This window comes from Pelobates fuscus, chromosome 7, assembly GCF_036172605.1.
Source record: "Pelobates fuscus isolate aPelFus1 chromosome 7, aPelFus1.pri, whole genome shotgun sequence".
In the NCBI taxonomy this organism is placed as follows: Eukaryota; Metazoa; Chordata; class Amphibia; order Anura; family Pelobatidae; genus Pelobates; species Pelobates fuscus.
Window position 1 is genome coordinate 2,703,030 of NC_086323.1, and position 25,532 is coordinate 2,728,561.

Here is a 25,532-nt window from a genome sequence, read left to right on the forward strand (position 1 = left end):
TATTAGTGTTTAAAACTGGTAAATTGTATTACAACGATGATATTTTAAGTAAAAGTGACGTTTTTTGCATTTTTTACAAACAAACGGCACTTTTATGGACTATATTATTGTTGTAATATGTTTTACTGTTTTAAAACACTAATATTTGTGTTTAGTGAAGTCTCCCGAGAATAACAGTACCCCCCATGTACAGGTTTTATGGTGTTTTATGTTGCCTTTGAGATCGCATGGTAGCCCAGGAATAAGAATTACCCCCATGATGGCATACCATTTGCAAAAGTAGACAACCCAAGGTATTGCAAATGGGGTATGTCCAGTCATTTTTAGTAGCTTCTTAGTCACAAACACTGGCCAAATATTAGTTTTTTGCTTTTTTCACACAAAAACAAAAAAACAAAATATGAACGCTAACTTTGGCCAGTGTTTGTGACTTAGTGGCTACTAAAAAAAACTAAACATACCCCACGTTCAATACCTTGGGTTGTCTACTTTTTCAAATGGTATGCCACTATGGGGCTAATTCTCATTCCTGGGCTACCACACCGTCTCAAAGGTAACGTTACTAATCTGGCAAATTTCAATTTAAAAATGGAACGTTCTATATTTGACCCTGTAACTTTCCAAAACACCATAAAACCTGTTAATGGGGGGTACTGTTGTACTCGTGAGACATCGCTGATTACAAATATGTGCATTTTGTTCCAGTAAAACCTAACAGTATTATGACATTTACAGCTAAAATGTGAGGCGGAACTACAAATTAAAAAAAATAAAAATTCTCACAGTTTTTTTTAATTTTATTCATAATAAATTGTTTCATATACAAATATTTTATATGAAATGAAAGCCCTGTTTCTCCTGAACAAAATGATATATAATAAGTGTGGGTGCATTTAATATGAAAGAGGTGAATTACGGTTGAACAGACATATAGCGCAAATTCCAGTTTTTGTTTACGTTTTGTTTTGATCAGAACGTGTACTATTGACTCCGTCCTGAAGGGGTTAAAATAAAAAATCTATATTTATATCTATTTATATATATCCTCACCAGGGTACATACTAAATCTGAATTGCTGAATATAAACATTATGATAAATCTTAATGTGGAGAAGAGAGAGAAAGAGTAGAAAATAGCAAAACGTTTATCTCTATAAAGTCTTTGTCGAGACCTCCGTTGTACCGAGTTTAAAAATTCAATAGAACTCTCTGCATCTCAGTCAGATCTGGGTGGCCGCCATTCGTATCGCCGAACACGTGGTGGTGGCCATCTTGTTCTTGCAAACGTAGGCAGCAGTGTTTGGTCATTGAGTGCATGGAACTAAAATCGGACAGTCGAACTCCCTAACACCTCTGAACTTCCATCATCGCCTGCGTTCAGTTCAGTACATTGTGGAAGGGCACTGTTCGTCTGGATGAGGGGAACAAGCTCCATGGTATGACTATATACTACATTCGGTAGTTTGTTTGTTTTTAAACAACCGAACTTGACCTACCGTTAGCACTGAATTCATGGAACTGTTTTGGGCATAGGACAATGTGCACGGTTGGTCAAATTATGAATTCCTTAGAAATCCCAAACCCCTGAACCGATCTGGGTGATTTTTGGATATGTTGGTCACCCAGATCAGGGTTATCAGGGGATGTAACCTTTGTGGGGTTTTCATGTGTTTGAGGGATACCTTTGGGGTGTTGTTAAATTGTAAGTTTTTCTGTGCATGGAGATGATTGAGTTTAGTACAGTTCCTGACTCAATTATCTCCAAGGCACAGAGGAGGAGTTTGTGACTTGTATTAAGGTTGTGACTGTGCTTCCATTAAACAGACTACTTCCCAGCATTAAGCCTTTGCTCATGTGTGGGGTGGGGATTGCTATACTGCTCTTTGGATTACTACATTTGCTATACTTTCTTGGAGGAGAGGTCTTCACATTGGGAGCTGGATCTAAGTGTTGGTCCAGGGTGGGAAGGGACGACGAGATCCCAGTCAAGCTGTGGTGGCTAAGGGGGCTACAGTGGTTATGGTGTCCGTTGCGGTGCTTATGGTACTCGGTGAGTACTAGGAAACGTGATTCCTAGTGGTCCGCCACAATTGGCTCTTGGGGATATTTTTGATCCATCCAGGATGGTGTCCACTTCTCGCATCTGGAAATCAATTTCTATCAACCGATTTCCAGTGATTACTTGGCTGAAGAAGTCGTCTGCAAATTCTATCTTGTAAATACACTATATAGGGGGGTGGGCCATTTATCTGCATTTTGTATTTTTGATTATTATATTATTATTTTTTATTATATTATATATTGTTTTTACTTCTCTTTAATGTATTATGGTTTTAGAGTTTTTTCTACTGTGTATAAAGTTTTAAAACTCAATAAATTAACAATATTGCACCATGGAAGCCTTGTCTCTGCACTTTAGACTCCTCGAGGGAATGAAAAGGACATTCTAACAAGCTGCAATTAGACTATCTGGCTGCTTGAAGATAGTCTTGGACACTAGATGGCATGCCAAGGGTGCATAATTCATTGTTGCATAATAGAATATTGCCATTTAATGTAATTTGTGTAGTGCATAAATGAATTGACCACTTGGTAGAGATCAGATGTCAGAAGGGATAAGGTAAATAGTATAGGAATGTGAAGGTTTTGCAACATGGATTGATCCTTTGATTAATCAAAGGATCTGCAGGGTGTGAGATTCTACACTTGAGATGCCTGGATGTCTAGTTCCGATGTAAACTAGCTGACTTCAGCCATATGGAATGTACCTCTTAATTGATGAGTTGATTTCTTTGATATGTTCATGATTGTGACAAAACCCCTATTTTGCCTTATCCAAAGCAATTAGCTGCCTCAGTTCGGGAATTAGCTTAATCTGTGATTCCCTTATTTTTCTACCATTCGAGATGTAAAGTACCGAACACCGACCACCCCCCTGGCTCATTAAGTTCACAGAAACCACAACAATGTGGTGCTCTCTTTGTGTGGCCGCCGTTCGTATAACCGAATGTCAGGTGGTGGAGAAAACGGTGGCCACCTTGTTGCACAAATGAAGGCAGCGGGACTTGGTCGTAGAGTGTCTGAAACTCCAAGATGGACACTCGACAGCACAAACACTGATAAAACTATACGAATATCTTGCTTCTGTTCGCGGCAAGCCAGGAGTGCGCTGTTCGGTAGGTTTGTTAGAATGGATCTCACGAACAAATGCTACCAATGAGCCAGGGGAACTGTTCGCCTTTTCATTCATGAACTTGACCTACCACTACCTCTGAAACTGTGGAACTATTTTGGGCAGGCGCCTCAAGAGCGGTCGGTCAGATCTTCATCCCGGTGGCGATTTGACTGTGTTCGTGGTATCTGAGCGCTTTTTTGGACATGTTGGGCGCTCAGATCCAGGCAATCTGGGGATGTACAGACTATGGGGGTTACTTTTTTGCAAATTTTTTATTTTGTGTGTTTTAAAGCATTTTGTTGTTTTTTTGTTTTTTTTCTGTACCTGGAGATAATTGAGTTTAATACAGTACTTAACTCATTTGTCTCCCAGGTACAAAGGAGGAATTATCCTGTTTAATGTGGGAGTGTCCTAGACATGACAGCCAATGTCATTGTGTGATTGCTTGTACTGCAGTCTACTCTCAGGTCCGGGAGAGGGGGTGTCCCTTGCATGGGGACTTGCATAAAAGGCTAGTTGTGGCTACCATTAAAGACATTTGGTTTACCCCTTTGTGGTGAAACCAACCTCGCCACTGTGAACTGGAGAAGCCTGGTTGTTAGCCTCCTGCCCTGTGACTATGGCCCTGCAGGTTAAACCTTTTATTTTCCCTGCAGAAAGGCATATTCGTGCATTTCTGCCAGGGTGTTCGGTAGATTTGATCTACCGAACAAACTGAGGAATGCGCGACCACCTGGGAGTTGGAGTGTGCCTTCAATTTACCTCCCTGAAGCTGCGGTTAACCGCAGCTTAATTGTCGAATCCAGGGTGGTCTTTGTTCGGTTGCCGACCACGAGGCGGCGGCCATTTTGATTGTGCGAAAGACCAGCGGTGTTCGGCGAGGATTCTATGGAACTAAAAACGGACACTTATTTGCACGAACACCGCTGAGCCGTCCGTCGCCTGGTTCCTATTCGTACAAGTTTAACCGAACACCGGCATTCGGTATTTTGTATATGAGAATATGTGTTAACCCAGATAGCCATGCCATGGAGCCTATTCGTGGGAATAAAGACTTTGGCTCCATGGCGATTAAACTGTATTTGTGTGGTCTGAGTGCCATTCACCTAATAATGTGCACTCAGACCTGAGCTATCTGGGGATGTGTGACATGTCTGTGTTTTATGTATAAAAGGTAACTTTGTGTATTTTAAGGTGTTTCACTGTATTTTGTGTCCACTGTGGGTAATGGAGTTTTGCCTCTGTCCTGGGAGATAATTAGATTCCTTCCCCAATTATCTCCAGGCCAGAGGGGAGGGATTGTGAGGCATTGTGGGAGGTAACTCATGTGTGATTGGTGTATTGTGTAATTGTTGTAAATCCCTCCCTTGCATGGGAGAAGCCTTTATAAACATGTGTGTGAATAAATCAGTGTTGTTGCTGTTTAACCCTGAAGCTAAATTCTTGGGGGGGGGGAATTTGACTGTATGCCGATTGCCAGGAGTGTAAGCTGTTCGTATTGCTTTTCCTGTTCGGCTGCTTCCAGGGTTCGTGTGTCTGCTGTTCGAGAGTTGGTGAATATGTGCAGTTTGGAGTTCGGGAGGCTGGTGATTGCAGTAGCTGCTGGTCTATCTGAAAGGGGATTATCGCCTAAACTGGGTTTTATCCCCTTGTGTGCAAAACGGTCCGCAACACCCTTCATAAAGTCTTGGCTCATTTTGGGGGATAATCACTTCTATGCTTATATTTCGGGAGATTCTTCATGGATATACTCAGCCGGAGTATAGGGGATCCGTTACAATGATCATTAGCTTGCAAGAAAAAAAGAAAAACAAGCCTCGTGTTCCAGTGTCATATCCAAAAGAAACATTAATACTTACCCAAGGAATAATAATTGAGCCTAATTTTTGTTATATTTGGAATGGGACGGGCACAGTCTTCTAATCAAGCCTAAGCATTATTTTTTTAACTTACCCATATGGGAAGGGATTGTGATGTCCGCTATATTGAGTCACAAGTATGGAGTGTGACATATCTATGGAATGGAAAAATGGTAACAAATTCATAGATGCAATTATTATTTCTGTGGCAAGTACATAAGAGGAGATAGAGCACAATATTTCCATTTGGATTGATGTTGGTCTGGAACACAAGGGGGTGGTCACTTTGTTTCTGTAGGTATGCCTTATCTCCGCCTCTGGGTCAGGCTTGGTAATCCACAGGGTATATTTTTAATGATATTGAAATGTGTATTGTACTTGCTTGGGGCCAAAATGTAATTTTGACTGAGTCACCATCTTCCTTGCCAGAGACCCACTGGGGAAGAAGTTTTACTTTGGATACCTGAGTAAGTGACTATGACTTCTGTTTTTTAATTCTTTTTGTTTTTATCTGTTGTTGGTGTCAATAATTTGTGTATGCACTGTGACTATTTATTGCTCATAATAAATATTCCTTTATTAATTTCTGCCTCTGTCTGGTTAAGAATCACATTACCTGAAGAGACTAATTTGTGTTTTTCAAGTGCATAGATATTGTGCTAAGTTGTATTTGGTGGGTTTTTATTATTCAGTTACCTGGGGGACCAATTTATAAATTGTTTTGGTGGTGACAGTGTTAAAATAGTAATATTTATTATATTATGGTTAAGCGTGAGTGGTGTTAAGTGGGATTTTATCATTATTTCCGGTGTAGTGCAGACAAATAGTGAACTTTAACCCTTTCACTACCACAACTATGGCACGCACACTCTTGAAGTATGGTGCGTTCGTGACACTAGACACCAAGATTTATTGACATTTCTGCTTCATGAGGGAAAGAGAGTGACATTGTCTCCCATAAAAGAATATCCTTTGGCTTCACAATGTCTTTGGACATTATTATTTGGGTATCTGTAGTTGTGCTAAGTGTTTTTTCTCTGAAGGGTGTGGTTCTATTTTTTTTGCTGGTGGGGTTTGTTATCTCACACTCAGGGGTCATCCAAGGATCACCCTAGCAGCGTCTTCCCCAAACTCCGGTACTCGAGATGTTGCTGAACTACAACCAGGGCTGGCCTAAGTGGTGTGCAAGCTGTGCGGCCGACACAGCTCACACATGGCCGGTTACCCGGGTGGAGGATTTCATTATTCCCCACCCGGGATTAGAAAAAAAACCTCCCACTGTGCTGGGGCGGGGCTTACCTTGCGGCAGGGGCGGAGCTAAATTGATTGCGGGGCGGAGCTAAAATGACGGCTGCATGGGAAGCAGGAAGGAGTCCCTGCTTCCCCAACAACCAGACCCCAGGAGCTGCCTGCACTGCCTTCACTCCTCCCAGATCATAAAGGACAGAGGTGACCATGTATGACTGCCTGTTTGTGAGTGAGTGAGTGAGTGAGTGAGTGTGTGTGTGTGAGTATGTGCAACTGTCTGCCTCTGTGTGTGTGAGTACCTGTGTGTGTGGCTGTCTGCCTGTGTGTGTGTGTGTGTGTGGATGTCTGCCTGTGTGTGTGTGACTGTCTGTATGTGTGTGTGTGTGTGTGTGTGTGTGACTGTCTGCCTGTGTGTGTGTGTGTGTGAGACTGTCTACCTGTGTGTGTGGCTGTCTACCTGTGTGTGTGTAACTGTCTGCCTGTGTGTGTGTGTGTGTGGCTGTCTGCCTGTGTGTGTGGCTGTCTACCTGTGTGTGTGTAACTGTCTGCCTGTGTGTGGCTGTCTGCCTGTCTGTGGCTGTTTGCCTCTGTGTGTGTGTGTGTGACTGTCTGCCTGTGTGTGTGTGTGTGTGTGACTGTCTGCCTGTGTGTGTGTGTGTGTGTGTGACTGTCTGCCTGTGTGTGTGGCTGTCTACCTGTGTGTGTGTAACTGTCTGCCTGTGTGTGTGACTTTCTGCCTGTGTGTGTGGCTGTCTACCTGTGTGTGTGTGTGTGTGTAACTGTCTGCCTGTGTGTGTGGCTGTCTGTGTGTGTGTGTGACTGTCTGCCTGTGTGTGTGTGTGTGTGTGTGTGTGACTGTATGTGTGACTGTGTGTGTATGTGTGTATGGCTGTCTGTGTGTGTGTGTGTGTGTGTGAGTACCTGTGCGTGTGTGTTTGACTATCTGCCTGTGTGACTGTCTGCCTCTGTGTGTGTGACTGTCTGCATGTAACTGTGTGTGTGTGTGTGTGTGGAGGGGCACTGCGAAGATTTTTCGCACATGGCGCCTAAGGGCCTAAGGCCTCCCATGATTCTCAGCCTGGAAGTTATAGTTCAACAACATCTGGAGGGCCGGAGTTTGGGAAATCCTGGTCTATACTATCCATTTCTTTTGGAAGTGCAATGAAACAGATAAAGATTGACAGTGACACATGGTCCCATTGTACAGCACAACGGAATTTGCTGGTGCTATATAAATAATAACATTTAAATAATAATAATGGTGCGAAATACAACTAGTGGGTACAGGCGAAATAGGTCTTTCTTAACAAGTCCCCAGGACTATGGACTAGTACAAACAGTAAGCAGGTTCAACAATTCTGCTACTGGAATTCCTGGACAAACCAGAAAGTTTCCTATGGAACTAAAACCCAATACTTTATTTTCACTCAGCACTAACCCCTATCCGCAATACTTTAAACTTACGGCGAAACACTCAATCCAAGACATATAGCAAAATCATACCGGCACGGATCATAATACAATACAATATTTATAAAGGGGTCCCCTGTCTCCATAAACCATACCGGCACGGATCATAATACAATACAATATTTATAAAGGGGTCCCCTGTCTCCATAAACCATAACATGCAAAGCTACCTGGATATCGGGCTAATTACATAGTCTTGTATTTACATAGTGCACATCATTGTTGCAACTAACAGGTGGTACTGCACAGGCCACATAGCCAGACAAGGGCCAACACAAGACATTCCCCAAATAACATTACAATAGAGATAAATGAAGAACAGTTCTTGTTGATTAAAAATTGAATACACTCCCTCCACCTATAACGGGCACAGGGTGACTTAAACATAAGAATTATCGGGGAACGTACATGCAGTGTCCATCTTATGCTCTCAGTAATGGTCTCTGCAGTGGGCATGGTGCGTACAGTGTCCCTTTAAGCATGCATCTACTTACCTAAATCCCCAATTTAAAGGGACATCGTCATTTAAAAGCACATCAGTCAGGCTTCCTTTGGGACAATATTCTGAAATAATGAAAATATTTCCCTCGACCGATCCTCCAATAAATTTGCATATATTCTGGTGATCCAGTGTCCTGTGAATATATAGCGAGACAGTAAAAACAACAGACAATAAGGATAACGTCACGATGTACTGATTGCACTAATTAACTGTCTAGAGCAGAGGCAGCCCTAGACTTTATGAGGCATTAGGTCAGGGGTAGGCAACCTTCGGCACCCCAGGTGTTGTGGACTACAACCCCCATAATGCTCTTACACCCATAATGTTGGCAAAGCATCATGGGAGGTGTAGTTTAAAACATCTGGAGTGCCGAAGGTTGCCGATGCCTGCCTTAGGCGAAACTCAAACATTAGGCCCCACTAACACCAAAAGTGAAAAAAATAATTGGGTTGCATTTTATGTGACAGGTTTAGAGGCATTACTGTAACAGGATAAGTGTGGCAGGGTTGGGGGGAATATTGTGAGGGAATACTGTGAAGGGAGGGGGTGATGGTGTGAGGGGGATACTGGGAGGGAGGGAGAAATACTGTGTGAGGGATACTGGGAGGGAGATGTTTTTTATTCTTTTTGTTTTACTGGGAGGGAGAAGGTTAATGCTGGGGGGAATACTGGGAAGTAAAGGGTTAATGTGGGTGGAATAGTGGTAGGGATAGGGTTAATGCTGGGGGGATTCTGGGAGGGAGATGGTTAATGCTGGGGGAATAATGGAAGGGAGAGTGTTAATGCTGGGGGGGAATACTGGGAGGAATAGGGTTAATGCTGGGGGGGGGGGATACTGTGAGGGATAGGGTTAATGCTGGGGGAGAATACTGGGAGGGAGAAGGTTAATGCTGGGGTGAATACTGGGAGGTAGAGGGTTAATGTGGGAGGAATAGTGGGAGGGAGAGGGTTAATGCTGGGGGAATACTGGGAGGGATAGGGTTAATGCTGGGGGGAATACTAAGAGGAAGAGTGTTAATGCTGGAGGGGAATACTGGGAGGGAGAGTGTTCATTCTGAGGGGGAGAATACTGGGAGGGAGAAGGTTAATGCTGAGGGGAATACTGGGAGGGAGAGCGTTATTGTAGGAAGAATAGTGGGAGGGATAGGGTTAATGCTGGGAGGGATACTAAGAGGAAGAGTGTTAATGCTGGGGGGGAATACTGGGAGGGAGAGGGTCAATGCTGGGGGGGAATACTGGGAGGGAGAGTGTTCATTCTGAGGGGGAGAATACTGGGAGGGAGAGGGTCAATGCTGGGGGGGGAATACTGGGAGGGAGAGTGTTAATTATGAGGGGGAGAATAGTGGGAGGGAGAAGGTTAATGCTGAGGGGAATACTGGGAGGTAGAGCGTTATTGTAGGAGGAATAGTGGGAGGGAGAGAGTTAATGCTGGAGGGAATACTGGGAGGGAGACGGTTAATGCTGGGGTGGAATACTGGGAGGGAAAGGGTTAATGCTGGGGGAGAATTCTGGGAGAATTCTGGGAGGCAGAGGTTAATGCTGGGGAGGGAATACTGGGAGGGAGAGGGTTAATGCTGGAGGGAATACTGGGAGGGAGACGGTTAATGCTGGGGTGGAATACTGGGAGGGAAAGTGTTAATGCTGGGGGAGAATACTGGGAGGGAGAGGCTTAATGCTGGGGGGAATACTGGGAGAGAGAATGTTAATGCTGGGGGGAATACTGGGAGGGAGAGGCTTAATGCTGGGGGGAATACTGGGAGAGAGAATGTTAATGCTGGGGGGAATACTGGGAGGGAGTGGGTTAATGCTGGGGGGGAATACTGGGAGGGAGAGAGTTAATGCTGAGTGGGAGAATACTGGGAGGGAGAAGGTTAATGCTGTGGGGAATACTAGGAGGGAGAGGGTTAATACTGGGGAGGGATACTGGGAGGGAGAGAGTTAATGCTGAGGGGGAGAATACTGGGAGGGAAAGGGTTAATGCTGGGGGAGAATTCTGGGAGAATTCTGGGAGGCAGAGATTAATGCTGGGGAGGGAATACTGGGAGGGAGACGGTTAATGCTGGAGGGAATACTGGGAGGGAGACGGTTAATGCTGGGGTGGAATACTGGGATGCTGGGAGGGAATACTGGGAGGAAGAGGGTTAATGCTGGGGGGGAATACTGGGGGGATAGGGTTAATGCTGGGGGAGAATACTGGGAGGGAGAAGGTTAATGCTGGGGAGAATACTGGGAGGGAGAAGGTTAATGCTGGGGGGAATACTGGGAGGGAGAAGGTTAACGCTGGCTGGAATACTGGGGGAATACTGGGAGGGAGAGAGTTAATGCTGGGGGAGAATACTGGGAGGGAGAAGGTTAATGCTGGGGAGAATACTGGGAGGGAGAAGGTTAATGCTGGCTGGAATACTGGGGGGAATACTGGGAGGGAGAGAGTTAATGCTGGGGGAGAATACTGGGAGGGAGAAGGTTAATGCTGGGGAGAATACTGGGAGGGAGAAGGTTAATGCTGGGGGGAATACTGGGAGGGAGAGAGTTAATGCTGGGGGAGAATACTGGGAGGGAGTGGGTTAATGCTGGGGGGAATACTGGGAGGGAGAGAGTTAATGTGAAAATACAAAAATCTTTCACTATGAGATACAGTGATAATACAATTTCACCAGTGTAATATAACACCAAGTGTTGTAAGTAAATGAAGAAACTTTCCTCTAAATTGTGGATTTTAACCCGAAGATCTCCTCAAATCTTCCTTATAAACATGAAACCAAAATATGGGTCAATCCAAACATAGGTAAGGATCAGTCAGCATAAAATCAAGTAAAAACTGCCCCCAGTGTGTCCAACGCGTTTCTTCCCACTTCAGGGACTTCCTCAGGGACCTTGTAGCAGTATGGCAGATAAATCATGCTGAGGGGGTGGGGATCCTGGAAGGGAGGGAGTGATTAAATACCTTTTTAGGCTCCTTGGTGGTCCTATGGGATCCCTGGTGGTCCTGTGGCCATGGCCGACGGTCTGCAACTCCGCAGTGTGCAGAGCTGCAGACCATGTATCTAGCGAGATCCATTCAGAGCGTTGCCGTGGGCTCTGATTGATCAGAATTTGCGAGACACATGGAGAGCTGCAGACCAGTGTCTGCGATGGGCGCTCTCCTCCCGGACAGACGCCATGGAGGGGACTCGCACCCAGCGGCATATCGAGCAAGCCGCTGGGCCCCTTCCTGGTGTCGGGCCCTCGGTCACTGACTGATGACCTGACACAGTCTGCCCTAATGCGGTTTAGGCAGCCTCGAGGCCCGAGACGGCGCAAGGCCTTAGGCGGCCGCCTAAAGCACCTAATTAGAGAGCCGCCTCTGGTCTAGAGGATGCGGATATGGTGACTTTAATTCCAGGAAATAGAAATACAAGACACAGAGATATTGAAGGAGGCAGATACTGTGATTATACTGTCCCATAAAACAATGAATTTCTAGTAAAATTAAGCTGCCAGAGACTTGCTTCATTCTGAAGCACATGGAAATGATAACATTCCAGACTTTCCGCAACTATGTGCCAGGTCTCCTGCTGGCTGTTTTCTATTCTGTACTCACTGGCTTCCCTGCATGTTCTTACCGGATCCCCCGCGTGTTCTTACCGGATCCCCCGCGTGTTCTTACCGGATCCCCCGCGTGTTCTTACCGGATCCCCAGCGTGTTCTTACCGGATCCCCCGCGTGTTCTTACCAGATCCCCTGTGTGTAAGTACCAGATCCCCTGTGTATAAGTACAGGATCCCCCGCGTCTAAGCAGTGGTGTCTCCAGGATTCATTTTTACGGAGGGCATATGGTAGGCCAGGGACAAACCCTGTTTGACTCTCACTGATTTGACATACACACATTCATTGACAGACACAGATACACTCAATGACAAACACAGACTTTCACTGATGTGACAGACACTCACAGATAGACACATACAAATTCACCGACACACACACACATTCACTGCAGACACACACATTCTTTCACACACACACACACACACACACACACTCACAAATAACTAAAATTATTATTTTAAATTGTCTACCCAGCCTCCCTACCTATGGGAGAGCTGGGTAGACAATTACAGTCACACAGAGGCACACAGCCGAACACACACAGACAGACAATCTCCCACACACAAACAGTTACAGTCAAAAATAGACACACAGCCAAACACACCAAGGCAGACAGTCACACACACAAAACTACAGTCACACACAGGCAGTCAGTCAAACATAGTGGTCAGACAGCCACACACACAGAGGCAGACAGTCAAACACAGAGACAGACAGCCACACACACAGAAGCAGACAGTCACGCACACAGAGGCAGACACAGTAACACACACAGAGGCAGACACAGTAACACACACAGAGGCAGATAGTCACACACACACACAGGCAGATAGACACACACACACACACACACACACACACACACAGAGTTACAGTCACACATAGGCACACAGCCACACACACAGATGCAGACAGTCACACACATACACACACACAGCTACAGTAACACACAGGCAGACACACATAGGGAAGGCAGTCACACACACACACGCAGGCAGACAGTCACACATACACACAGGCAGATAGTCAAAAGCACAGTTACAGTCACACATAGGCACACACACACCCAGTTACAGTAACAAACAGGCAGACAGTCAAGCACACATAGTTACAGCCACACACACAGAGGCAGACACACTCACATATAGTTACAGTCACACACACAAATCAGATAGTCATACACACACACATACACACAGATACAGACAAACACATACACACAGTCACACATACAGTCACACACACACACACACATACACACATATAAAAAAAAAACACCACATCTCCCATAAAACAGTGCCTTCATTTGGGGGGGGAGGTACGGGGGGGAGGGGGGAACCGCATGAAGTAGGGGGGGCTGTGGCCACCTCTGGCCCGCCCCCTAGTGACACCACTGCATCCCCTGCATATGCAGGATCCCCTGCATATAAGTACCGGATTCCCCACGTGTAAGTACCGGATTCCCCGCGTGTAAGTACCGGATTCCCCGCGTGTAAGTACTAGATTCCCCGCTTGTAAGTACTGGTGTATAAGTACCGGACCGGATCCACCTGAGTGTAGAACAGGATTTTCCACGTATAAGTACCGGATCCCCCTGCGAGTAGTACAGGATTCCCTGCGTGTAAGAACCAGATTCCCCGCGTGTATGTACCAGAGCTCTTGCTGGCTTTTTTCTATTCTGTATTCACTGGCTTCCCTGCATGTTCTTACCGGATCCCCCTGCGTGTTCTTAACGGTCCCCTGCGTATAAGTACCGGATCCCCCTGCGTGTTCTTACCGGATCCCTCTGCGCGTAAGTACCAGATCCCCCGCGCGTAAGTACTGGATTCCACGCATGTAAGTACCGGATTCCCCGGGTGTAAGTTCCGGATTCCAACCCCCTGCACGTAAGTACCGGATTCCCAGAGTGTAAGTACCGGATTCCCTGCGTGTACTTATAAGGCATGCTGCATGTAACACTTGCCAAACTTTCTTGTGCAATTACCAGGATGCTCTGTGCACTTACTGGACGCCCTCTGTGCACTCACCTGACTTGCTGCACTTCTCGTCTGATTGTCTTGCTGATGGTGAAATTGTTTTTAAATATTCTTTTTACAGCAACAATTTGTCCGTCACTGCGAGGATAAGACACATCAAGGTGATGGTTTAATAAAGGAAGGAACAAACTTACAAAGTTATTCACTAAAGTGAGAATTGTGAAAATTCCCAGTCTGGATACAATGAATCGTATTGGAGGTTTCCCTTCATGGGATAATAAATTAGGTAACTGCTAATACTAGATCCCAGTCTGGATACAATGAATCCTGTGAAGAATCACCTTCCATTCATTCGGTTCTTTCCCTCCCTGCTATTTTGGTGCAGTTATAGTATTCGTTATATTCTTGTGTTTGGGACATTTATTCGTCTATTGAACAGAGACCACCCTGGGTAGCAATTAGAACTTGGAACGTTGAGAAAACCGCAACTTAATTGCTCCTAGGTGGCCGCCATTCGGCATACGAACACGTGGCAAGAACAAAGGATGGCGGCCATCTTAAATCTCACAAACGCGGTCAGCGGGACTTACGCATGAATTGCCTGAAACTGTTTTCGGCATGGCAATTCCGCGAACACCCGGTCACCATGGAAGTCCCGGCAGACTACTTTCCACTCCACGAATCAAACCGGCATTCGGGAGGTGGAATCTACCGAACAAGGGGAGCATTTCTATGTAACCAACTGCAACGTTCGTATGGTAGTTTTCGTGTAATTAGGCGCGAACGAAGACCGGCTCTTGCTGCTGATTTCATGGAACTGTAAAACGGATACCACGACATGGCGAGCCGGTCAAACTTCCACGCGATTTGACACGGAAACTACCAAACAGAATTTCGTGAGATTTGGATATGTGACTCCCAGTATCCTCAGCTACCCAGGGTTGTAATTGTAGGTGTTATAGAAAGTACTTTTCTGAAAATGTTGTAAATTGTAATGTTTCTGGCCAGCAGATAATTGAGTTTAGTATGTTGCTGAAACTCAATTATCTAGCCTGGCCGAGAGGAGGAGTTTTGTATTGTATAAATTGAATGCCTGTTGCTTCCAGTAAATCAGTCTTGTTCCAGCATTAAGCTTTGGCTCATGTGTGGATTATTTGGCGATACCAGCGATATTTATTCCTGTGGATTATTGGGAATATTCTTTTATGGGGAAAAAGGGAAGATTGGACGGTGATACAAACTACTACCGTCACAAATCCTATTGGAGGTTTCCCTTCATGGGATAATAAATGAGGTCACAGCTAATATTAGATCCCAGTCTGGATACAATGAATCCTATTGGAGGTTTCCCTTCATGGGATAATAAATGAGGTCACAGCTAATATTAGATCCCAGTCTGGATACAATGAATCCTATTGGAGGTTTCCCTTCATGGGATAATAAATGAGGTCACAGCTAATATTAGATCCCAGTCTGCATGCAATGAATCCTATTGGAGGTTTCCCTTCATGGGATAATAAATGAGGTCACAGCTAATATTAGATCCCAGTCTGGATACAATTAATCCTATTGGAGGTTTCCCGTCATGGGATAATAAATGAGGTCACAGCTAATATTAGATCCCAGTCTGGATACAATGAATCCTATTGGAGGTTTCCCTTCATGGGATAATAAATGAGGTCACAGCTAATATAAGATCCCAGTCTGGATACAATGAATCCTATTGGAGGTTTCCCTTCCTGGGATAATAAATGAGGTCACAGCTAATATAAGATCCCAGTCTGGATACAATGAATCCTATTGGAGGTTTCCCTTCATGGGATAATAAATGAGGTCACAGCTAATATTAGATACCAGTCTGGATACAATGAATCCTATTGGAGGTTTCCCTTCATGGGATAATAAATGAGGTCACAGCTAATATAAGATCCCAGTCTGGATACAATGAATCCTATTGGAGGTTTCCCTTCCTGGGATAATAAATGAGGTCACAGCTAATATTAGATCCCAGTCTGGATACAATGAATCCTATTGGAGGTTTCCCTTCATGGGATAATAAATGAGGTCACAGCTAATATTAGATACCAGTCTGGATACAATGAATCCTATTGGAGGTTTCCCTTCATGGGATAATAAATGAGGTCACAGCTAATATAAGATCCCAGTCTGGATACAATGAATCCTATTGGAGGTTTCCCTTCATGGGATAATAAATGAGGTCACAGCTATTATAAGATCCCAGTCTGGATACAATGAATCCTATTGGAGGTTTCCCTTCCTGGGATAATAAATGAGGTCACAGCTAATATAAGATCCCAGTCTGGATACAATGAATCCTATTGGAGGTTTCCCTTCATGGGATAATAAATGAGGTCACAGCTAATATTAGATACCAGTCTGGATACAATGAATCCTATTGGAGGTTTCCCTTCATGGGATAATAAATGAGATCACAGCTAATATAAGATCCCAGTCTGGATACAATGAATCCTATTGGAGGTTTCCCTTCCTGGGATAATAAATGAGGTCACAGCTAATATAAGATCCCAGTCTGGATACAATGAATCCTATTGGAGGTTTCCCTTCATGGGATAATAAATGAGGTCACAGCTAATATTAGATACCAATCTGGATACAATGAATCCTATTGGAGGTTTCCCTTCATGGGATAATAAATGAGGTCACAGCTAATATAAGATCCCAGTCTGGATACAATGAATCCTATTGGAGGTTTCCCTTCATGGGATAATAAATGAGGTCACAGCTAATATAAGATCCCAGTCTGGATACAATGAATCCTATTGGAGGTTTCCCTTTGTAAATTATAAATGAGGTCACAGCTAATACTCACTAGATCCCAGTCTGGATGGAGCTCTGGGAGAGGGAGCCATTTATGAACACTGTGTTAGCCAGGATCTCTGGGCGACGAGCTGGTTCCTGGTTCGTTTTCGGTTTCAGGCTGATAGTGCTGCCCAGTTCTGTCCAAAACTCATCCCCTGCGGATGAGAAGGGTCAGCTTAATGACGCTGGGTTAAATGCGTTCAGAAAACTTACCCCATCACTGAAACCCACAATCTACAGAGCCTCAAAATGGACATTAGACATGTTACCCTGTTTAAATTTCTTCACTGGACCTGACTGAACAGATTCCATGAAAGGATCGTATTTTATTATGTTAGTCAGAAAGGTTATCCAGGGTTCTGTACACTCAATGCATACTCCAACAGTGTGATACAATGTGTGGGAGTGTATACTCAATGCATACTCCATCAGTGTGATACAATGTGTGGGAGTGTACACTCAATGCATACTCCATCAGTGTGATACAATGTGTGGGAGTGTATACTCAATGCATACTCCATCAGTGTGATACAATGTATGGGAGTGTACACTCAGTGCATACTCAATCAGTGTGATACAATGTGTGGTAGTGTACACTCAAAGCATACTCCATCAGTGTGATACAATGTGTGGGAGTGTACACTCAATGCATACTCCATCAGTGTGATACAATGTGTGGGAGTGTATACTCAATGCATACTCCATCAGTGTGATACAATGTGTGGGAGTGTATACTCAATGCATACTCCATCAGTGTGATACAATGTGTGGGAGTGTATACTCAATGCATACTCCATCAGTGTGATACAATGTGTGGGAGTGTAGACTCATTGCATACTGTGGCGGAACCAACCCCGCCACTTGTGCCTGGAGAGGACTGCTTGCCAGCCTCTTGCCCTGCGACTATGGCCCTGGGATGTATTGCCCTTCTAGGAACTGATTTGGGCATATTGTATTTTATTATGCTGCTGGCCTTTTAAGAACCATCTGGGGACATACTGTGGAATTACTGGGTGGCCACCATTTCATGTATCATGGTGAGAACAATGGATGAAGCACATGGTGAGAACAATGGATGGTGGCCATTTTAACTCACAGACACTCTTTGGGCTTTTCTACACGGTGCCATCTCGACGGTATTTGGTGCACAAAGACATCGTGCAGTAGTTTTAATCTATGCAACAGGGGACACATTATACAGTAATTATTTTTCATATAGTACAACAAAAAGAAATAGGTAGGAATGCAGAGCATGTGTGGTTCATGTGTGGAAAATGCTCCACCTGTAGATTCCAAAAAATAGCCACACATAATTTTACAGGTACCTATAGCAACAAAAAGTATGAAAAAAGTTTATTCAATGTTCCACCATGTTCGTTATTTACCTTTTACAATGTGGTTGTGGCGCCCAATATGTGGGGCGAACAACACGAAAATTACACACTAGGCTGGCAGAGCACTTTTATAATATCCGTACCAACAAAACGGAACACAGTGTTCCCAAACACTGTAATACATGTCCGTCTTTTTCGTGGGATAATTTTATGGCGATCGGGATAGATAAGGCGGATAGAAATTGGAGAGGAGGAAATAGATCTACATTACTGAATAAAAAAGAAGCACAGTGGCTCTATAATTTAGGTACCCTTAAACAGGGCCTAAATATGGACATAGATCTCACAGGACTAATTTGATTTTTCAGGCAGGTAGACACGAATAGGTCAGTTTTCACCCCCTCCCTTCTTTAGAGTTTTTTCCTCTCTGGTCTTTCCAAGTTTTCCTTCATGTATCTTTATAATATTGTGTTTATTCTTGATTTTAATTTTTGTTTTCATGTTTCAGAATTTTTTAGAGCAAGAATCATTACAATTTTTAATATTTCTGAAGTACATGAGTATATTATATTATTGTGTACATTATATACATTCCTTATTTTTATAATTGTCTGTTAAACAATATTATAAGATCATTGATTAAGGCATTTAGAATATTGTTTAAGGTTATATTTATATGTAACATCTGTGGAAGAGGTGTCCCATGATGATTGGGGTTTATATATATATATATTTTTTTTATATATATATTCATTTTTATTTATTTTCAGAATTATTTTATTATATTTTTATATTTTTTTATATTTAGATTTTTTATATTTAGATTTTTCATTATTTTTTAATTATATTTTTCTAATTTTTTCAGTTCTATGTATATTTTTATTATTATAGATTTTTTTATACACATATATATTTGTTTATATTTTTTTCACATTTATTTTACATAGTAGTTTTATGCCCCTTTACTATGGGACATCTCTATGTAATTCTGTAGTGGTCTGGAGTTTGTTCGGGAGTCTCTCTTGCTTTTGCGTTCCAGTATGCCAAACTGGAAGTGACGTCGAACGTCCGTATTGCGTTCCAGTTTGACACGCACACAACGGAATTTTAACACAGGAATTTTAACACATATTCCGTTCTTCTGGTGGCATATTTAAATGAAGACTCCTGAAACAGTGAAACCATAATCCCTGAAGAAGTCCTGCGGACGAAACACGTTGGATTATACCATTGGAGGACTTGCTATTGATGCTTTTTATACCACCTTGTAGTGTTTCATATGCTATTTTACTTGGACCTTTTTGTAAGTGTATTAAATAATAAATTCTTTGAAGTTTTATTATTTGGTTTCTTTACAAGTGTGAAAGAAGATTTTGCCTATCTACTCTGAAGACCACTTCTGACTAAGGATGATGGGCCTGATATTCACTGATATCTTGTGAGTTTTATATATTCATCCTGCGTGTCTGTATATCCATATTTTTATTACACTATGAGCGATTTATATATTTTTCTGTAGATATCGTCGACCACGCTATTATAAGGTTGTATATATATTTCTTATTTACACCTTAGAAGTGTTTATATCTTCTGCTCTGCATTCCTACTTATTTCTTTTTGTTGTACTATTGTATTGGTGTTTTAGAGGGCACACTATTTAGTAGGTTTGCTGTTTTTTGTAATTTTAGTGGTTGGGTATCCTCTATTGCCTTATCATTATTTTTCATATAGCCTGTATATGTTCTGCGGAATCTGCATTAAACTGTATCTTCCAAACTACTGAACGGATCCGGGTGAATTTTGGATATGTGGTTCACCCAGATCCCCGGTTTATATGGGGTTATTGCATGTTTTGGGGTCCCTGTGATATGTTTTATAAAACTGTATTTCTCTGCCTGTGATAATTATCATATTCCAGGCAGAGGGGAGGATTTTGTGTGGGAGTGTCTGTGTGTATTGTACGGATTGATTGGTTGTATTTCAAAACCCTGTGGGCTGTACTATGTTTGTGGATTGTGAATAAAAGAGGCTGTATGTGCAAGTACAGTCAGTTCTGCTTTGACCTCAAAACAAAGTGTCATCTCGTTATTGGGGGAATTGGATTGTATGCTGATTGCCAGGAGTGTAAGCTGATTGAATTATTTTCCTGTTCAGCTGTTTACAGCATTCATATGCTTGAGAGCATTCGTATGCTTCTCCAGTTCAGTGGTTGTGGTGTCTGCTGCAGTGCTTGGAGTCCTCAGGAAGCGCTAGGAGCATCCTTCAACGGAGGTACTTCAACGGAGGTACCCAGTCGGGGTGCCAGGTGATCCGTTACACATACTCTGTGTTATTCAAGGTGTGGGAGTGTACACTTAGTGCATACTCTGTGTTATTCAAGGTGTGGGAGTGTACACTCAGTGCATACTCTGTGTTATTCAAGGTGTGGGAGTGTACACTCGGTGCATACTCTGTGTTATTCAAGGTGTGTGAGTGTACACTCATTGCATACTCTGTGTTATTCAAGGTATGGGAGTGTACACTCAGTGCATACTCTGTGTTATTCAAGGTGTGGGAGTGTACGCTCATTGCATACTCTGTGTTATTCAAGGTGTGGGAGTGTACACTCAGTGCATACTCTGTGTTATTCAAGGTGTGGGAGTGTACACTCATTGCATACTCTGTGTTATTCAAGGTGTGGGAGTGTACACTCGGTGCATACTCTGTGTTATTCAAGGTGTGGGAGTGTACACTCATTGCATACTCTGTGTTATTCAAGGTGTGGGAGTGTACACTCATTGCATACTCTGTGTTATTCAAGGTGTGGGAGTGTACACTCAGTGCATACTCTGTGTTATTCAAGGTGTGGGAGTGTACACTCATTGCATACTCTGTGTTATTCAAGGTGTGGGAGTGTACACTCATTGCATACTCTGTGTTATTCAAGGTGTGGGAGTGTACACTCATTGCATACTCTGTGATATTCAAGGTGTGGGAGTGTACACTCAGTGCATACTCTGTGTTATTCAAGGTGTGGGAGTGTACACTCAGTGCATACTCTGTGTTATTCAAGGTGTGGGAGTGTACACTCAGTGTGACAGTAAGTTCAGGTTTAGACGTACCAGGTAAATCATTCACATTAAGAATCCAGCTCTCATCCCACAACATCTTCTGCTTCTGATACTGGAACCACTGTAGTAATGATAATAACAATAATAGTACAACATTTATCTGCTGATATACAGCTGTGCCCAGTTTGCATACACTTGGAGAATTGGTACTATATGGACCATTTTAAAAAAAAACATGAGTTAGCAGATAAAATACATTTCTTTTATATCTTGTGGGATTCATATTTAACTGTAGGTTATAACAGAATGGCACAATCATAAAACAAAACATGGCAACAAAGAAAAAAATGAAATGACCCCCTGTTCAAAAGTCTACATACCCTTAGTTCTTAATACTCTGTATTGCCCCCTTTAGCATCAATGACAGTGTGCAGTCTTTTGTAATAGTTGTCTATGAGGCCCCTTATTCTTGCAGTTGGTACAGCCAGGGCTGTATTTACAACGAGGCAAACAAGGGATTTGCTTTGGGAGGCACTGTCCAGGGGGCGGCACAAACCGCCGCACACAAATGCCCAGGCTAATGCCTTGTTTGCCTCGTTTTAAGGGGGCCCAAGATCTGGCTGGCTGGAAACCTTTGAGCCCACGGGGCAGGCGGCCAGTTGAGGTCCAGTCTGACGGAGAGGGAGTGCTGATTTGTAAGCTGTCCCCGCTCAGCTCCCTCACGCGCCGCAGAGTGATGCCGGGAGCAGGAATATGACGTCACAAATCAGCGCTCCCTCGCCACCTACTTTAGCCACTCGCCTGCCTTCTTGCAAGCCTGCACGTCATCCTGGAGGCACACCTTAGAATGACACCACACAAGGAGTGGATGGCAGCAGCGCCGAACAGACTTGGCTGTAGGGAAAACATAAGTAGAATATTTTTTTTTTATATTTCAGTGCACGCGGGTGGAGGGAGGGGAAGAGGGGGGAGAGAGAGGCTCCAATTAGCTAGGGGCAGATTTGTATTCCTAATGCTATAGTGTCTCTTAAGGCATCAGCGTAGTTTGAAAACACTGACCCAGTTTCAGCACGGATCAACATTCACCTGTAGATAAATAGTCATTTTATTACTTGACTGAATGACCGCAGGTAAATAATCGACCCAGCTCTCCCAAAAGTAGGGAGACTGGGTGGATTTTTAAAAAAAAAATAATAATAAGCCCAGCTTTCATTTATCCTAATACTGGAGGCTAATACATTTCACTAATTTACCAAATGTACTGTATGTTTCTGTTGTAACCGTCAATTTCCATTCAATACTCTTTTTTTTCTGTTAATTTACAAATCGTCAGTATATTTATACTGGTAGACATTTTGTGTTAAGATAGAAATTAAAAGTGTATACTGTAAGTCACTATCAGAACAGATGTGACTCCATTTTGTAACAGAATGCACAAGATTTCTTTCTCTATCACTCTGCAACTTATCTAAACAAGGCAGGAGATAAGGCATGATGTCTAAAGCAAAAGGGGGGTGGAATGCTGCAACCCAGAGGCAAATATATATATTTATATATACACACACACACACAATATCCATTAATTATAATTTACTATTATTATATTAATCATATATAATTAGTACTATGTTAATAATATAGAATATTTATGGATATAATATCAATGAAGAAATGTAATTATTACTAACGCTAGTGGAATATGTGTGATAGACATATATGTGTAATCTTAACTACAGTTTCACACAAGAAAACCAGACACCACTTGACAGAAAACACTTAGCAAGTAATTTAACTTTTTAAAAAATGAACAGAATATTACAAGTTCTATTGTAAGAAAAGGTGAAACTAAGGCTACACATGCCAACTCTAAAATTACGATGCTAAAATACAGACACTCAGACTGGGAAAACCCTTTGAAGATGACAGCATCTGTGACAAATAGTAGCCATAAAAAGATAACAAAATGATGTAAAACGCATCACCAAATTTGGTTAACCCATTATACAAAAAGGCAAATGGATTCCCTGACAAGAAATTTTGGTGATGTAATTGTGCAATCTACTCACCAAAATCTAGATGATAGTCTGTAGGGAAGACACACCCACAGTTCCCTATTGGTCCTACCGACTAGTCACATGCAGAGCATTTTCCCCTTTAAAATGTAAGGACAAAGGGAAGAGAGGGACATACCGGGACACAATACACTCTTGGACAGTCTGACTCTTGAACACTCTAAGACTCTCTGGACACACCTAACTCTTTATACTTTTCCAACTAACACAACTTCAGAACTGAAAACATTTATATATTTTCATACAATTCTCTCATTATACTTGTATTCAAAATTCCTGGGACATCCCTTCACATCTGATAGAAAATCTACAACCTAACTGGTAATTATGCTGGTTTTATTTAATTTAATTAAATTGAATTTATTGATGTTTCTAAAAGGCAGAATATACTTGGATAAAAGCTGGTGATTCCAACATTTAAGGAGTCATGATTCGTTAATAATATATAGAATTCGGAATTCCATTCTGAATTGGTGAACCAACGAACTCTATATTACTTTTAACTTTAAAAATAGAATACCAGGCAATTATCCAGATATATTAGCTTACGTAATTTAGAAATAGTGAATCTTAATTAGGAAAGTTAAAATTCTGCATACGTAAAATCTGGTAGGATTATTCTTATTGCATGGACAGAGGAATGGTAAATGATCTGGTATGAATTATTGTAGCTGTAAAAATTGCAATATAATAGGATATCTTGCCTATGAGGATTGTAGCCAGCAGTGGAAATTATACGTGCATCCTTTTGAGCAGCTGTTGCACACATTTTGGTGACTTGAATTAATTTAGTTGGAAATGATTTGGGCTCGTGAAAAACTAATTGTATTTCGGGGAGAGAAAGAGATGTGACTTGGCTTGTAGGACAATTATCTTCTGATAAGGAATTGTCCTCTCAACAGATGCCTTCAGGGGAAATATTTCAAACCTCTGGAATGGTGCAGAATGATCACATGCCAAATACTCAGACATTTACTAAACAGTTGTCAGTTGTGACATATAGGAATTGTAATTTGAAATGTGATCAAAAGAATCTGTAGGTATCCCAGACTTCATGAAGAAATATGTTTTTTTAGCCTTTCCTTCTTGAAGTGATAATTTACACTTGGATAAAACTATAAAAGAAATCTGTATGAATAAAAAAGAAAATGATTTGACATGCTAAGGGAAATCAAAATGTGATAAATATATATATAGTTGATCTTTAATACAATGTTAAACAAAAATCTGCACACCAGTCAAGCCACAAGACTTGCTTTGCCCACAGAAATCCCAAATCTGCAGTGATGTTACAACCACAAAGGATTCTGGGTGGGCATATGCAAATTAGTTTAACAAAGAATCAAGTTTTTGCCTCATTCCATTTTAAACATGGATTCCTTTTAGTCTGTGTTTGCAGTATACAACAGCTTGAAACACAATTTAGGAAAAGATGCAAAACCAGTGAACCACTCATGGACAGGTGTTTCGTTGTCAATGCAACTCATCAGCATGAGGTTGGTTACTGGTTTGCTTATTGAGGCTTGGTAGTGCTTGGGAAGCAAAATCCAATTAGGTTATGGTGGGGGAAAATTGTGATTGAAAATCCACCTGAAGTCTGTGGATAGTTGATACAATGTTAAACAAAAATAAACACAAAATAAATAAATATACTTTTTTATTTTTACAAATTTCATAAAATAAAATCAGAATAGAAAATTTTATACAGTTTAAGGATTTGAGTAATACCATAAATTAAATTAGACTGTAAGCTCATTTGAGCAGGCCGCTCATCTACCTATTGTTCCTGTGTCACTGTGTAATTGTCCCTTTTGTAAAGCTCTGCGGAATTAGTTGGCGCTATATAAATACCAATAATAATAATAATGTGACACAGCGCAGAGACAGAAAGAATTATCAGACCCATAAGAACTCAGAAATTTAAGATATCGACTTCAGTGTGATTTGACTGTCAGACAAAGTTTTTATTGCTTTATGTTGTGAAAAGCTGTGAAGTGCTGTGTTCTCTGATAATTTGGTTTCTAATTCTAAGCAGTGTCTTGTTGACAACTGATAAATCTTGTTGACAACTGTTGCATATATAACTGTTGCTTTTAGCTGTCTATATTGTGTTAAACCACTACCATATTGTATACTTATGTTATACCTAAATATTCACTGATTATTGTCATGCATGTTACATATATTATTATTATTATTATTATTATTATTATTATTGTCACAATAGATTATTGTTATAATTAATTTGTGATTACTGTGTGAGATAAAATCTTCTGGTGAAACAGAGAATTAAAATAGTGGGAATTCTCAGCTTTAAATAATTAGTTGGGAAACATTCCAAGATATACATTTTTGATATAATAAAAAATACTAAATTCATTATTGATATTTTTTATGAAAATATTATTTTTTATATTT

General features: G+C 42.0%; 1 pseudogene; it reads right to left on the reverse strand.

Annotated features, from left to right (window-relative positions):
- Window positions 1-25,532, reverse strand: part of LOC134568644 (atrial natriuretic peptide receptor 1-like) — a 203,956-nt pseudogene that overhangs the window by 111,769 nt on the left and 66,655 nt on the right.